General features: G+C 42.9%; 1 long non-coding RNA gene across 1 annotated transcript; it reads left to right on the top strand.

The window, feature by feature from the left end:
- Positions 1-203: 203 nt before the first annotated feature.
- On the top strand, positions 204-1899 carry LOC110679073. Its single transcript, XR_002502194.1, has 5 exons — positions 204-473; positions 535-631; positions 691-760; positions 822-927; positions 989-1899. It is a non-coding gene; the product is annotated as an uncharacterized LOC110679073 (long non-coding RNA).
- The last annotated feature ends 9883 nt before the right edge of the window (positions 1900-11782 follow it).

Here is an 11782-nt window from a genome sequence, read left to right as displayed (position 1 = left end):
AGAAACTTTTGGAAGAAGCCTTGAAGATTCTCAGGAGAAAAACTGGAAGAACTCCAGGAGCAACTCCTGGAAGAATCCCTGGTGGAACTCCTAGAAGAATACCAAGGGGAACTCTTGGAAGAATTCCAGAAGAACTCCTGGAAGAATCCCAGTAAGAAAACCTGAAAATATTCAAGGAGGTTGTTACGTTGTGGAGTTATGTCGACTAAATATTGGCCTTATTATTACGCGACAAACATACCAAGCCAACTGGCAACCCTTCGCATCGAATATAAAAGCGACGCTTTGACGAAAACGAAGCAACGCATCACCAATAAGACGTTGTCCAGCGACGTCTACGACGCACAAAAGCAAATTCACTTCTCGCACAATCGTCGTGCCCTCCGGTTTGTAGTGTGATCGCGTCATGATAATCACGCGAAAAACGATGTGGTTTCTCTGAAGCTGATTACCGCCGTCCTAGAGCGAGAAAGGTAAATTACCAGTGTAAAAACACCTGGCGAACTCAGTGTACAACCTAATGATTTTCAACAGAAGCACACACTTCGAGGAGGCACACGTTTCGAAGTCAACGAGAATAAACTGCCCACCCAAGCACATTCAACGACGCCATTGACCACGCCAACGCAAGGTGAAGCTTTCATGTCATTAAATAACCGCATTGCCTAACACGCCATCTTGTTCCAACAGCCGCACAACAACCCCATGCCATAAGCATCCAGAAAGGGCCGTCAAATTGGAAATTCGTCGTGATTTGAAGGTAAACTTGAAAATCTTCGTATCACCCACGAGAAAATAATTTACATTATTTCTGATAAAAGGTGCTCTGAAGGAAATTAAGCTGCTGACATACCACCCAAAGACACATCAAAATCGTTCCACCACTGTGGAGAAGACCCGTGATAACGAGAAGGCTCTCACCAAGAGGTAAACGACGCTCACCACGATCCTTCGTAATGCTCACGGCTCATAATGAATATGCTTTCAGGGCCTTCTTCATACACGCTTCTTTGTGTAGCAACACTCTCCCAACGATCGTTAGTGCCATCGTGAAGGTGCGCCACAGCAGCGAGAGCACTTCAATCACAGGACGGAACCTTAAGTGGAAATTGAATGTGTTGGACCAGTGCGCGCATGTGTTAGTGAGAAATTACCAACAGCAAATCGTTCTCTGCGCACTCCTCGCACAGGAACCTGCGCAGCGGATTGCTGTGTCGGTATTAGTGCCGAGTCACTGGCACAAGAATCATTTCGCATATCGTGGTTGTGAATCGGATGGAAGAAGTTTGCCAACGCATGCATATGTGTGTCAACATAAAGCGAGTATTCACAACTTCGGCAGTGCATGCAATCATCAGCTCCTAGGCTGTGCAATGGTGTTTGTGTGGGTAGCGGTGAATCAAATGTAAATAATCATCATCGAAGTGCGTCGCAGACTCGAATTGAATGCGATCGAAGTTCATCAACAATCCATCGATTGGACTCGCTAGTAAAGCAGTCGAGCGCTCAAATGGAGAGCGCGTTCAGATCCTCGTCGTCATCATTTGCGGTTCATCAAGGGGCCCCTGCAGCGCATCGAGCATCAAGTGGCAGTACATCGGTCGCAGCTAAGTGAGCCAGGGTAGATGTAAGGTAGGCCTAGACTATAAGTGAATAGAACAGATGATGCCATCAATATAAAATGTCTTGGTAATGAACCGCCTCTTATTGTTGGTTCATTCTTATTGGCTGCCCGAGCACCTCATTAACAAAAGTGTGCTTTAGCCGGGCGTGAATGAAAAGGGGAACAGGTCTCGTTCACCCAATGAGTTGAGCTAGCGTAATTCATGATCTTATAAGCCGATTATCATTATTATATAGTTTTCCGCACTTGTTTGAAAGGCAAATAGAAGAAAGATCGTAATATTGGCGCCCAACGTGGGGTGTCCGACAGTGGATGACGAGGTTTCACTTAACGTTTTTTTGGGGCCTTCAGTCAATCCGAGTTGCGTATTTCTGTGGCAAAAGTGCTCCTAGTTGACAGCGTTGGGGTACTGTGGACATAGCTGGTTCTGACGTGAGAGACGAAATCATCAGATACCTGCTGAATAACCGGGATCAAGGCACTTCTAGTCATGCTACTTCCAACAGATATCGTTTCACACAACCAATTCACAAGTGGCCTTTTTCGTACGCTGGTAGCTCAAACATATTGGAGCTGGCTACGTTTCTAAACCAAGTAAAAACGTATGCCGACACGGAGGATGTAGAAGACAATTCTTTGATCCGCGGTATAAAACATCTTCTGCGAGGTCGTGCCTTGGAATGGTATACTCGTAATTATACCTTGTTCAACACGTGGGATGATTTTAAGTGGCGTATCAAATCAGAATTCCTCCCATCTAACTATTCCCAATCCATCAAAAGAGACCTTTACTGGAGATTCCAAACTGTAGAGGAACCCTTCTCGAGGTATTATCAAGATATATTTGCGTTATTGGAAGTGGTAGAACCACCGATGACGCAGCAAGATCAGTTTTTCATTCTTAAGTCGAATCTGAATCCCGAGTTCGCTGTGGTCGCCTCAGCATCACGGGCTTCCACTGTTCAGGACTTAGTTGCAGTATGTAAAGACTACGACAATGTCAGAAGCTGCACAAACAAAGGAAAATCTGTTCATCTTCAGCGTGGATTACCGGCTCACTCTAATACTCCAGCTCCTGCAGGAAATCGATTCTTTAGATCGGATCCTCCATTGAACAATTCTTGGAATCGATCGTTACCGGCCCGTGATCAGGTGAATATGATAGACGAAGAATCTCTAGATCATAGGTTCCCAAACTTTTCGAGTGCACGACCCACCTAGCCGTCAGGCATATTCCTCGCGACCCACCAGGTGCAAACTGTTGTGAAATAAGTTTTCCGCTAAAACTTTCGAAGTCTATGGTTGATTTGTCGGATAAGGTATGCATCAAGAACATTTAAATTACAGAGTTTACTATGTTGCTCACTTGCCCATGTCACTAATTCTAATGTAATTCACCGTAATACATTTTTGATGGAAATATCAATGAACTTTATAAAGAAATTCATGAATCAAAAAATAAGTTTTTAGACTTCTCAACTGGAAAGTTATCAATTCTGTGATATGTCTTCCAGTAATAATGATAACATTTTTTAAAACAAATATTTCCAATTCCACTATTGGCTAAATTAAGTGTATGTTTCATAAGTTTGACACAGAAATGTAGTATGTAAATCTCGATTTCAATCAGTAGTAGCTTGTGCAGTAGCATTGATGTGAAATGCTTCACAGTATACGCACAAAACTTTTCTTCGTTGAAAAATAAGGTTTATATTTAACAAAATATTTTGACAGCTGGGTGTTATATCGAAGGAGTTTCTATTTTCTAACATCTTTCCAATAAAAATTTAAATGTCACATTTAGTGTCTTGATCATCAGTACCTAACGATAGTCAGGCATTCTAACAGAAATGCTGAAATAAATAAATGAGAATAATTTCAAACTGTTTAAATCAATTCCAAGAGACATTTAATAATCGGATCATAAACAAAAAGTTTTCTAATACGAGGTATATCAGATATTAAAATCTGTTCTTGCGTAATTGTGTCGAAACTATTTACCTGCAAAAAAGGTTACCTCGTAGAAGGAACAAGGCCTATATACTTCATGAGATGTGGAAGTCAGGTGTAAGACGTAAACAGGTCGTTTCCTCTCGGCACGGTTCTCCCACCAAAGTTAATAATCTGATCTTACCCGGTATAGACCCGCTTGTAGAGGAAATCGTAGAATTTTAAGGTTAATCGATATCTCGAGCAACTATGTTCGGAGTAATCTTCATACAACACAAACGTGATACAGTCTAAACGTGGAGGCTATAATACCAATCAATGTACACTTCTACTGTAAAAAGCTAATATACTACCACTATTTAAAAGATTAATGTAAAATTTTTCTTCAAGTCAAGCAAACGAACCAACTAGTCTAGCTTGTGTAAATGCAACTCTAAACGATGAATTTCTTGGTTGGGTATTAAAAACCTAAGCGGAAAACAAGCGGCATGAGGAGTATGGTCCTGTACACTTATCATTCTCGATATACTGGAAGTGGAGCCATCGCCGCTGAGCCTCCCTTCTCTTGGCAACGAAAAAGCGTGGATCAGTTGGTGTCTTCAGTTAGTAACAAATTTGCTTCAATTCTCTGTATCTCAAGAACCTTGAAAGCTTGAAGGTTAGTGTCTTCGGAACAGATGTTCAGCATACGCAAGACTATCTGGCGGAAGAACAGTCTGATTGAGAATACATTCGCTAGGTGCCCTATTAAAAAAATGTACAATTTTTCTTTAATTCAAGGTTCTTAATAGCTAGAAGGTTGGTGTTTTCGGCAAGATATCAAGCAGTTCAAATTGATATAAGTATGAAACTAAATTTATATTGATTTCGCGAATCGAACCATTGTAGGCGTTTCAATACAAATTGATGAGGAGGCAATTGATCGTTAGTAGGAGATATTATCTTGGTGTGATAATGATCTACAATTCAAAACCGACACAAAATTTACTACTAGTGCAGAAATTCTGCAAAAAAGCTAATACTCAATTCAAATTATAAGAAATCAAACAGTTTTTTTTTATCTGTGAACCCCGCGCTGGACTTAAACCTTTGTAGACTACGCAAAAAAGGATAATCTTATAACTACGTCTTCAGTGTCGTGTATTAGTCGAGTCTAGTACACGACACTGAAGATGGCCTTACAGTTGAGGTCTAAATACGCGTATCTGTCAAGCGATACAAACTCTAATGGAATAAAGTGGTTTAAGTACTAAATTTGGTTTTCATTTATTTATAGACATTTCAATCAGCTCTAAGATTCATTATCACGCGCAAGATATTTAATCTCGTGCACGCGATGAATTGTCTCTTCATCAATTTGTTATGGAAACTACAATGGTTGGATTCCACGAAATCAATATAAATAAAGTTTTACTTATATTTCAATTTGAACTGTTTTACTTAACCATCTATTCGTAATGAACTAAGAACACAATTTTCTATAATTGCCTGTATCAGAATTTCAATCACCACAGATAGCCCCCATATGCTGAACAGCATTGCCGAAGACTTCAAGCTGATAAGGCTCTTGAGGTAAAGAGGATTGAAGTTTGTTTTTACTACGCCACAAGCGGAATGAATTTTCAATCAGGTTCTTCACCGCCAGATAGCCCTTGAACTGTCAGCTTTACTAAAGACAACAACCTGCTAGCTAATAGGCTTTTGAGATACAAATGATTGAAGAAATTTGTCACTAGTACCACCTAGCGATGAATTCTCAATCAGATTTCATTGTCAAATAGTCCTTGGCTGCTGAATAACTTTGCGAAGACACCAACCTTCTAGCTCATTTGGATGTTGAGATATCGTTTGAAAACCAATTTAGACCCCCTCCTGTCCACGTTTTTTCCGTTGCCTTAGGAAGGGGGAGGGTGAGGGGGGATGTTTCATCCAAGGATTGTAAAGACCAACTAACGGCATTTACTTCAAATTTATTTCAAATTAATTGATCTAATAGTCTCCGAATTGTGGTCGTTGAAAATTCAAGTTTTGTCTCGGGCTTTTAAGGGTTAAAAAGAACATAAACGCGCGTCAACATTTCTTCCCATCCCAATTGACCTACATTCAGACGCAATTGGCGCCGTTATTGTTTGTTATTATATAAGAGAGCATCATTACTTTCACATACCGCAATACCAGCTGAAATAGCTTCAAATTAATTACAATTAAAAAAGCGTTAAATGTTGGTGATTCATGTCGGAATTAAATGTGGAAATTGAAACCAGTTCAAAACAAGGTTTACAAAAAAAAATACTGGTAGAGGAGGGCAAGTTGATTAAATGATAGCTGCGAAAGCATTATTATAGAGTTTCCAATTTTCCCAGGATTTGGACTCCCGGAAATGGGAAATAAACTTGCATTTCCGGGCAATTCAGGATCCCGGGAAATTCTAAAATCGTGAAAATGAAACAATTCGATAGATTTTTCTTTTTTTTTATAATTTGATTTGATGAGGGTGCAGAACCAGTTTGGATACTGTCATAATAACTTTGAGAGGTTTTTCTCGGTCGAATTGTCTGAAACTGATAAGATGGTCGGAAACAATAAGAAGCGCTTAGTACGACGCATATTGTGACCAATTGACCTCTGTAGCTTTCAAAAAATCTCACTACCGAAGTGAATCAAAGTGCCAAGAATAGGATCCGGTCCTTATATTTATTTTAAACCAGTAAATTTGTATAGTTATGTCACTTTTTTCGAGGGTTTTTTATTCATGTTTCTCAGACAAATTTTAAAACACGAATGTTTATAACATTAGGCAAATGTCCGTGTGGAGGCTTACTCTTGATAAATCGTGTGAAATTCAAATAATATTTACCAACATAGAATAAATCCTTTCAAGCAATAGGGTCTTCCTTAGCCGAGTGGTTAGAATCCGCGCTACAAAGCAAAGCCATGCTGAGGTGTCTGGGTTCGAATCCCGGTCGGTCCAGGATCTTTTCGTAATGGAAATTCCTTGACTTCCCTGGGCATAGAGTATCATCGTACCTGCACACGATAAACGAATGCAAAATGGCAACTTTGGCAAAGAAAGCTCTCAGTTAATAACTGTGGAAGTGCTCATAAGAACACTAAGCTGAGAAGCAGGCTCTTTCCAGTGAGGACGTAAATGCCAAGAAGAGAGAAGAGCAATAGAATAAAAACATAAGACTCGTGTTCTGTACGGGGGTTGTAATCACGGGCGTAATTTTCGGAAATATCACTGATTCACTTGGACGACGCGAATACTTGACGAAAAACCGATTTATGGCAAAATAAGAGCACTTTATTAAGTAGAAGGTCAATTCACTGTGGTGGTTTATTGTACTATGGCTTACTGGTGCCGGTCCGCCTGAGCGAGAGCAGCAAAGAGGAGGAAGCTCAAAATCGCCAAAAATATATATTAATAGCAGTGCGTTTCATACAAATGAGCAAAAGTGCATTTCTGTGAGTTGGCGAATTAAGAGATGGATTCTGCATTGCAATTGAAATATCAATTACTTTGGAAAAAGTTCTATCCTAACATAGACCGGCCACCGAAAGAAGATTTCAAATCAATCTTATTCTAAGTCCCGGTGTAAGTGCTCAAGGTCGTTGAGTCATCCGATAATGCGACCAAGGGGCGGAGTTCATGCACCCCTCAATTTGCACCAACACTGTTTCCAGATCCTCTTGCAGCAACGAACTGGTTCCTATTTGGCGAACGAGGTGCTTTTTAGCCACCTTAAATGCGGCCTCCTATAGGCCGCCAAAGTTGGGAGCACGAGGGGGAATCATGTGCAGTTGATTCCATTCGTTGCGAGCCTAGTAGCGATACGAGCGTTTTCGGTTCGATTATTGAGCAATTGGTAGATCGCATGAAGTTCATGTTTTGCCCCGGCGAAGTTTGTGGCATTAAGCCGAGTAGATGTGCTCGGTGTAACCCACGGCGAGCAATAAATCTACGCAAAGCAGAGAGGAAGGATTGCGTAGGCCCTTCTGCCGTTGGTTGGCCCAGAAGTCATTCCGAACTACAGCCAGGGTATGCGAAATACGCCATGTAGCAGCTTGCGGTGATATGAAATCAGAAGCAGTCTTGTGAAGTGATGGAATCCAGGTAGCAAATAGGGTGTTTTGTGTCATATGGCTGCGCAGACAGTCTGAGCCGGCCACCGACTCGGATTATGCCAGATGAATCAATAAATGGATTAGTAATCTCAGAGAGGACTGGTTTGCGACCTACTGTCCCCTTTTCAAGCACGGAGTTCTTTGGGTAGCACTCAGTTTGAAACCATTTAAACGAGTGCAATTTTTGAGTGCTCGAGCTCCTCGTGGTTAAAAAATCTGAGTTACCTTTTGTTTCATCCGAGCATTGTTGATAAAACGAAAGCAATAAGCAATGGTTCGCAGCAAACGATGGTATGAAGAGAATCGGGTAATTATTGGGTTGAGTGGTGGCGGGGTTTGAATAGCGAGGGTGATTATTTTCCGCTCCAGAAGCTCTTCGTTGTCGTCGTTTCTCCAAACTGCATTTTGTTGCGGCCAACATTCCTCTCCTCCCGCAACCAGTTAGGTCCATGTCTCCAAAGTTGACTCTCCGTAAACTGCTACGCTTCTTCAGCGGAGCCACTCGGGATTTTGAAGTAAGAAGCTCGACCTTTATGTTTCCACCGGATCCAACCGTCCGCACATATACGCACGCCCCATAAGCAACATCGGATGCATCTGCGAAGCAATGCAATTGCACATCTCCTTCCCCAAAAGCATACCGATCGATTCGGAAAATGGTCAAACTAGGCAATTCGTTGACAAAGGTCCTCCATTTAGCTTGAATTTCGATGGGTACCTCCTCGTCCCATTCCAGCGACAGCATCCACAATTGCTGCATCAAAATCTTAGCTCTCACTACTATCGGTGCGATCAAGCCAAGTGGATCTACAAACGCGAAATCTCCGACAAAAATCTTCCGTTTAGTTATGGGCCCGTCCTTCATGTCTACGTTGATGTCGAAGCGAAACTGATCAGACGATGGTTCCCAACTGAGTCCCAACGTCTTGATTGCCTCGTCAGGATCGAATGTTCGGTTCGATTGAGTGCAAGGTCTTCTTCGGGAACTCCATCAAGGACCTCATGGAAATTGGAACACCATTTTCTCAGCGAAACTCCACGATTGAGTAGCTTCGTCATCTCCTGCCGTAGTTGAATAGCCGCTGGGATGAAATCCTCCTCCTCGGATGAAATCGTCCATATAAAAATCTTGTTTGAGGGCATCGGCTGCTAGGGGGAACGATCTACCTTCGTCGTCGGCCAATTGGTGCAGCGTTCGTGTCGCTAAAAACGACGATGGGGATAATCCATACGTTACAGTGGTGAGAGCGTACCTGGTGATAGGGTGATCCTTGCCGAAGCGGAACAATACGCATTGGAGAGGCTGATCGTCAGGGTGCATACGGACCATACGGTACATTTTCTCTATGTCCGCCAGCAAAACTATTCTGTACCTCCTAAACCGCAGTACAATCAAATAGAGCTCGTCTTGCAGGACAGGACCGACCAAAAGCGCATCATTCAGAGAGTACCCTGTACTGGTTTTCGCTGACGCATCAAATACGCTCGAACTTTTGTGGTCGAGCTCGATTCCTTCAGCACAGGGTGGTGGGGGAGAAAACATGTCGTTGGGGTAGTTTTTCGTCAGAGGAATTTCACGCATGTGTCCAAGGTTGATGAATTCCGCCATGAATGCGTGATACCTTTCTTTCAGAAGTTCATTTCGGTCTAGCTTGCGCTCGAGACCTTCCAACCGTCGCAAAGCATTGGGATACGAATCACCAATCATCTGGGAAAATCCTTCCTTTTTTGGGTATTTGACTACATATTGGCCAGCAGAATCCCTTGATACCGTCTGCTTGTAGAAATCCTCGCAAACCTGCTCCGTTGGGGAAAGAACCTTCGTGTCAACTTCCTCTATTTGCCAAAACCTTTCGATGTTTCTATCTAGCGATTCAAGGGTGGAATATGACATAGTGGGGGGTAGGTAATTGGAGTATATGACGATTCTCCTGACACAAGCCATCCAAATACGCTTTCCACAAGCGTGGGTGATGTTTCGCCCAAATTGATCCGACCACCCTTCAGGAAGTTGTAGAAGTGTTCGGCGCCAATAATCAGATCTATCTTCCGAGACACATTATAGTCGGGATCAGCAAGGTTAATGCCCTCCGGAATGGACCAATTGTTCTTTGGGATTGTAACCGCCGGTAGGTTCGTCGTAATGTTACGAAGAACTAAGCAATCTATCGGAATGGCGAACTTATCGAATCGTGATCGAACTTCGGTAGCAACCGAGCCAACAGCACGAATCTGTGCTTCACCAACACCGAAAATGGGTTGATTTATTCGGCGTCTAACCAATCGCAATTGTTGGCAGAGTCGGTCACTCATTAGGCAGCATTGTGAACCCGAATCTAATAATGCTCGCGCTAAGTGCTCTCTCCCGTAACCATCTACAATGATAAGTACGACGGTGGATAAAAATACATTCACGCTGCGAGGGGTTCGATACGAGTTGGAAGAAATTGACTGTTCAGTTGGTGCAGAGATCGCTTCGACTTCACATCGTGCCACGTTGGTTAACTGAGTTGATGGAGCTTGACCAGTGTTTGAATTTCCTTGCTGTTAGTTGGTGAATCGAACCCGGGATGCAGCAAACTGTGATGTCGTTTTTGGCAAACACGACACGAGAATTTGGAAGAAACATTTGCGGACGAAATGATCTCCCGAAAGCAGTTACTACATATCTTCTTGGCGTTCACCAAATTCAGCCTATCCTTCAGGGGCATTTTCTCGAAGACGGGACTATTTACCAACAGATGTTGTTGGCTGCATGCATGACATCCAGGTAGGTAGTTTTCCGTTGCAGCGTAGCTGTTGATTCGAGATGAAGGGGGACCTTGCGACGACCTTGATTGCTTTAGGGGGGAATTTGCTTATTCTGAATAGTGGGTGCGAAATGATCAGCAGCGATCGATAGGGATTCTAGTGTGCCTATTTTTTTGTTGAGGAATTCAACCAAATTGGTATACGTTGGATCGTTACCGGCCGAAATGAATTCCTCCCAATCCTTGAGAGTTTGCTCATCAAGCCTCGAGCAAAGCAAATGAACCAACAAACTACTCCCTGGTCTGTTGGCTCACCCAATTGTTCCAAAATTTTAACATGCCGTTGGAACTCCTCCACGACGACACAAAGTTTGGAAGCGGATTTAGCAAGCGGTTTTTTGTGGACACGTAATTGCTTGCAAGTGCTTCTTTTTCAACAAATGTTTGTTGGAATAGCGATTCAGAAGAGACTGCCATGCCACACTATAATTCCGGGCAGTGATAGTTAGTGATTCAATTAACTTCAGCGCATCACCCTTCAATGCGGAACGAAGATACTGGAACTTCTGGATACACGGGATATCTGCCGACGAATGTATCAGCGAACTGAAGGAATCGTGAAACGTTAACCACTCGTTTAGATCACCATCGAACTGAGGCAGTGTGATTGTTGAAAGTTTCACACCGATTGAATGGGAGATTGCTGGCACTGACGTAATTGTTGGCGTTGCGACTGGTGCGGGGTGAGGAAGCAGGGATGTAAGACCACCTTTAACCGAAAATATTTGCTCTTCTACCCTTGCCCTAATGCTCATATTACCCTTCAAAAATTCCATGGAATCATCGAACGTCTCATATTCACCTTGGATGTCCTCGAAGTTCTCCATCAGTTTGTCCAACCGATTCAAACGTATCGCTACCTCTTGGGAGTCTCGTTCCGGGTTGTAGTTGTTCAGGAACTCATCGATGCGGCTAATCGAATCCATGATGTTGCGTCGCTTGAGTTCCTTCTGCTTCATTTTCTTCTCCGACATCGTGCGAGCCGGACGAAATCCCACAGGTGGCTGTAATGATCGAAAGGACCCAGGAAGTACCGAAAGGGGGATATGAAATGCTTGGACAGACACGTCCACCTGTGCCTGTCCAAAGACAGGCCTTGTATTATTCAAGTTAGACAGGAACTTCGATCGTGATGTCGATCCCCGAGTGCGCACACCTTGCGCACACAGTCTGCTGTTGCAGTTATATGCGACCTGAGCTGGGATGCTAATGTCGGTTGAACAGCGATTTGATGGCTAAATTCCTTTTAGCACTCTGAGTGATCCAATCACTA

The sequence above is a fragment of the Aedes aegypti genome, chromosome 1, assembly GCF_002204515.2.
Source record: "Aedes aegypti strain LVP_AGWG chromosome 1, AaegL5.0 Primary Assembly, whole genome shotgun sequence".
Lineage (NCBI taxonomy): Eukaryota > Metazoa > Arthropoda > Insecta > Diptera > Culicidae > Aedes > Aedes aegypti.
Note: the sequence above shows the minus strand (reverse complement) of the source record. Positions and strands in the feature narration are given on the sequence as shown.